Consider the following 6,000-nt stretch of genomic DNA (forward strand, 5'->3'; position numbering starts at 1 on the left):
TCCTTGCAAGAAATCATGCATTAGGCTGTTTCTCAGCACATCACCACATGATATCTAGTTTACTCTCACCTCACAGGAAAGAAAACTATGCAACCACAACAGGTAATGTCACATCCCTCTCCATGCTCTGTTATAAAGGCTTCATATTACGTGACTGGCTGCATGGCATGGGGAAAAGCAGCTCTGTAGGGGTTGTTTTCCACTGTATTGCCCTGCGAAATACAGATCCTCCATTTTGGGAGGTATAGCACAGCTTCTTTTCCTCCTTACAGAAGTTTCTTTTGAACTCCTTAGGTAGTTGTAGCATATGAGATGTTGGCAGCAATAGCAACGGTTGTCTAGATATTTTCTTTTCATTCTTAGGTTCTCAAATTATAGGTAGTGTCTGAACCCTCTGCTTCTTGGATTGAAAGAAATTTTACATTGCCTAAACATGATGATAACTCAAAGCTCAAGGAAATAAAGCAGGTTGCTCTTTTCAAGAAAGAGAGAGGGAACAAATATATTTTACTACAATATAAAAGGGAGAGGTGATTTTTGACAGTTCTAACAATGAAACAAGGTGAGGGTTGAAATTTAAAACTTAGCAGAGAAATTTGAGTATTTTGGTGATAAATCCTTTTGATTTACTGGGCTTAATAGCCTTCAAAAATCATGTTTTGTGCATACATGGTACATTTTTAGCAAAAGCTATTTTATAAACAACCCTCACCTAAGCTCCAAAGGGAAAGATAAGGTGTGTTGCTCAGGCATGCATGGAAGATTAGTGGTTTCATCAATAATTTATGGAGGGTCCATAGAGTATGCTGCAACTGTCTGCAGAAGCCCTGTCTTACTCTCCTTGCTTTCTGGTGCGTACGTGGATCAGAAATTATATCTAGCAGGCCAGAAGCACAGAACTGTGCTGTCTTTTTTAAAAAATCAAATGCTGAGCTCTCTAATGCACTTTTTTTTTTTTTTTTTTTTTTTTCCCAGTTGAAAACCACACCTGTTTGGAAAGCACTTTTTGAAGGACTGACCTCATGCACACACTTCATAGTAAGAGCAGATCCAGTAAGGCAGAGCCCCACATGATCTCTGTTAAAGGCTGGAGTCATTAAGCCAATGCCCTATGACAGTCTGTGTGTCCCATAGTGTAATTCACATCCAGCTTTTGATCAAGATGGGAATGGAACCTAGAGAGGACCTGGGACTGGGAGTGTGATAGCACCTGGAATCTCTTTATTTAGCTAGTTATTTCTATTATAACACACTACAGAATCAATAAGTTGTGATAGCATGATCACTCGTTACTATGTAAATAACACATCAAAACTTGCCCGCATTTCTACCACCTACAACCCTTTTTGCCACAAATATTTTTGTCTCTTATCTTTTTTCAGAGAAACCCATGCTGTAGCAATGCATGAAGGAGATGACTAGAGAACAGGATCCCACCCAAGCTGGCTCGTAGTTTGGTATCTTGCACAGTTTTCACTTTACCATGACTATCCTTGATTTCCAAGTTCACCTTCTTGAACCCTTCCTGGAGGGATGCTTCAGCTGCAAACACAGGTGCCTGCCTGGCTGAGTGAATGGATACTGCCATATGCTATTTGCTCTACAGGCTACATCATGGTCTACTCTTTCTGTGGCAACTCAAGTTGGAGGCTTATCCAGCTGCAGAATTCACTCATTTGCTTCATCTTCAGCTTGTAAATTTACCTTTCCAATATAAAACTAGAGTGATAATATTACTAAATAGTAAAAACATTAAGCATTGATTTTTTTTTTTATATTTAGTGGTTAGTTAATAACCTTATCAATATTATAAATAAATGAATAACTTCTAGAATAACATCATAAAATAAGTAAAGATCAAGGTTGCCCTAACATAATGAATACTCTTGGAGGTACAATGTATAGCCTGTAACTGGGTAGGAGAGCAAGAATACCCCAAAACAGTTCTTCAAATTGTCTGTCCACCTACCAATATTTTCTTTTTGTCTGCTGAAACAATTTCTGGTTTTTAGCCCTTTTTTCTAAGACACCTTCTGAAACCACCAGGAAATAAAGTATCCCATCTGTTAACTGCCAGGATGCTTTGATTACTATTACCTAAACAGGCTTCAATCTGTCAACAGTCTATGCTAAACCTTCTCATACGAGATTATCTCTTTTTTTTTTTTTCCTCTTTTGTGCAGTAACTTATCAGACAATTATAATTCTATTGAAATTGGTTCTCCTTGCAAAGCACTGTAGGCTAATGAATTATACTTAGACCAACACTGTTGTATTTCATCAGATACCAAACTGATTAATTTATATTTTAGTCAAAAGCATCCATCTTGGTTTCATTTTTTAGGGGATTCGACTTCTCTGCAGAGAAAAGAAAAAGAAGCTGAAAAAGCAAAATATGCTCTGTACAGGGTGATTTGGATTGCTTAAGGATCTGAAATGGAATCACATCTTCCCACAAAAAAAGGAATAATGTTAGTTATAGAGCATGGCAGATGGCTGTTTGTCACCATTAGATTTGGAGTGTTTACCCACTTTGTTTAATCAATGTAGCCATGAGTGAGACCAGCTCCTAGTTGCCTCCTGGAAAAGAAGTCTTTCAGAAGTCAAAATCTGATCATAGAAGGGAGCAATACTGAAAATGAGGGAAGGGAGAGGGTGAAAGAGAGAGAGACTATTTTCATTAACAAAAATAATTGTTAATCTAAAAAATACTTTCTGCTTGACATTTCGCCCTGTAGGAGAAAATTCATTTTTCCATGCAAAGGCTGGAAGTTCAACCATCACAATACACATAGGCTTTGCTCTTGATGATAACTGAACATCTGCAGCAGTGGATGAAATGCACAAATACTTTCCTGGCTCTCAAGATTTGGCCCATCAAATGATCCTTTCAGAGCACATCAATGACTGTTAGCTCGACACATTATGAATTTCTATTCCGAGATACACCAACAGAAACTACCAATTCCAGAAGCTGTAGTCTCAAATAGCTTTCATTGTTGTTAGAAATAGGATATTTAAAAGATATCTGGAAAAAATGTTCATCAGCCTCCATCAGAAATTGTTTATTCACTTGCTAGTAGTTCTCCAAGTACACATTGAGGATTTGAAAGAGGAACATTTCCAAGGCACATTGTCAAGATAAAAATCTGATTTCTTGATACTGCAAAAAGAAGAAAATGATCAACTGAAATGCATTTATTAGAAGTCCCCTCTATATGTTGCTGAAAATTGCTTAAAGTTACAGAAATATTCACCATGTTGTGTGTTAAATCGCACTGTCTTCACCCAGACATTGATTGGGGGACCTGACCTGATCCAGGGAATAAGCACCGCGCACTTGAAGTTGGAGCACCAAGTTTCTCAGAGAAACCCTTTTTTCCCTCCTTTTTTTTTTTTTTTTTTTTTTTTCCTTGCAACTCACATCCCTGTGCCTGTAGTGTCCTGGTAGACTTTCTATCCCTTTTTCTCACGTCCTCTCCATCATCACGTAGGTAAAACCACACGGGGGCACAGGCTGTGTATCCATTCTGTCATCTTCCTTACACAGAAAGTCCAGGTCTGGGGACAAAGCACCGCCCACTGGAAGTTGGAGCAACAAGTTTCTCACCAAACCTCTTTTCCCATTTTTTTTTCTTTTTCCCTGGCAACTCATGTTCCTGTGCCTGTAGTGTCCCAGTAGATTTTCCATCCCTTCTTCTCATGTCCTCTTCATGGAGACATTGGTAAAACCACAGGGTGGCACGGGCTGTGTACCCACTCTGTCATATTCCTTGAACAGAAGGATGCTTTCCCTAACACCTGATACAGACACTGGTTTGTGCAGTAAGATGCTGGGCTACAAAGAGGGTGGTCCTGGCCTACAAAGTGGTTCTTTTCAAGCCAGGGACCATTTCAGCAGCTTCCAAGCTAAAGAAACAGTTGACTGCTCTGTCATAAGGTGTTCCTGGTGAAAAATTTCAGGGACCACACCTGGGGACCACACCTGGGGACCACACAGCCCACAGTGAGGTGTTCCTCTAGATCCGGAAGTTTGAAGATGGCTGGAAAAGCCACCTGAGTGGTTAGAAAGCTACCTGGTAGAGAAGGACCTGGGAGTATTGGTGGATAGTCAGCTGAAGACGAGCCAGCAGTGTGCTCAGGTGGCCAAGAAAGCCAACAGCATCCTGGCTTGTAGAAGAAACAGTGTGGCCAGCAGGGCTAGGGAAGTGATTGTCCCCCTGTACTTGGCTCTGGTGAGGCCACACCTTGAGTACTGTGTTCAGTTTTTGGCCCCTCACTACAAGAAAGATAGCGAGGGGCTCCAGTGAATCCAGAGAAGGGCAACGAAGCTGGTGAGGGATCTGGAGAACAAGTCCTACGAGGAGCAGCTGAGGGAGAAGAGGAGGCTCAGGGGCAACCTTATCACACTTTATAGGTATCTTAAAGGAGGCTGTGGCGAGGTGGGGGTTGGTCTGTTCTCCCATGTGCCTGGCGACAGGATGATGAGGAATGGGCTAAAGTTGCACCAAGAGAGGTTTAGGTTGGATATTAGGAAGAACTTCTTTAGTGGAAGTGTTGTTAGACATTGGAATAGGCTGCCCATGGAAGTGGTGGAGTCACCATCCCAGGAGGTCTTTAAAAGCCATTTAGATTTAAAGCTTAGTGATATGGTTTAGTGGAGGACTTGTTATTGTTAGGTCAGAGGTTGGACTAGATGATCTTGGAGGTCTCTTCTAACCTAGGTGATTCTGTGATTCTGTGATTTTGTGATTCTATGAAAATGGGATGGAAAATCTACCTCGACCTTAGAGGCATGGGTATGTGAGTTGCAAAAGAAAACAACTGGGAAAAAGGGGTTCTCTGAAAACCTTGCTGCTCCAACTTCCAGCAGGCAGTCATTTAGACACATAAATGAAGATTCTGACCAGGACTAGAGGGGCCCTGCCTCCAACCAGAGGGGGGAAATGGACAATCGAGTTTATTGGACTGTGTGGATTCGATGGCCTGGCACGTCAGATGCAGAGAAATATAAGGATTTAGTAGACACCGGTGCACAGTGTACTGTAATGCCATCAAGCTATAAAGGGCCAGAACCCATCTGTATTTATGGCGTGATGGGGAGATCCCAGCAGTTAACTGCATTGGAGGCTGAAGTGAGTCTAACTGGGAACGAGTGGCAAAAGCACCGTATATCTGACTGGCCCAGATGCTCTGTGCATCCTTGGCATAGAATATCTTAGAAGAGGATATTTCAAGAACCCAAAAGGGTTCTGGTGGGCTTTTGGCATAGCTGCCTTAGAGACAGAGGGCATTAAACAATTATCTACCTTGCCCAGTCTCTTGGAGGACCCTTCTGTTGTGGGGTTGCTGAGAGTCAAAGAACAGCAGGTGCCAGTCGCTACCACAGCTGTGCACCAGCGGCAATATCGCACTAACCGAGACTCCCTGATTCCCATCCATAAGCTAATTCGTCAATTGGAGAGCCAAGGAGTGATCAGCAAGACTCATTCACCTTTCAATAGTCCCATATGGCCAGTGCGAAAATCCAATGGTGAGTGGAGGCTAACGGTGGACTATCGTGGCCTGAACGAAGTGACGCCACCACTGAGTGCTGCAGTGCCGGACATGCTGGAACTTCAGTACGAACTGGAATCGAAGGCAGCCAAGTTGTATGCCACAATTGATATCGCTAATGCATTTTTCTCCTTCCTTCTAGCAGCAGAGTGCAGGCCACAGTTTGCTTTCACTTGGAGGGGAGTCCAGTACACCTAGAATCAGTTGCTCCAGGGGTGGAAAGACAGCCCTACCACTTGCCATGGAGAGATCCAGTCTGTGCTGGAGCAGGGGGAAGCTCCTGAACACCTGCAGTACATCAATGACATTATTGTGTGGGGTGACATAACACCACAGGCCATCAAGGTAGAGATGCAACATACAGATGGGCTCATGATCGAGGGGTGGACCTGACCATGGACACTATAGCACAGGTTATTCATGATTGTGAAACATGCTGCAGTC

This window comes from Aythya marila (genome assembly GCF_965140915.1).
Source record: "Aythya marila genome assembly, chromosome: 3".
In the NCBI taxonomy this organism is placed as follows: domain Eukaryota; kingdom Metazoa; phylum Chordata; class Aves; order Anseriformes; family Anatidae; genus Aythya; species Aythya marila.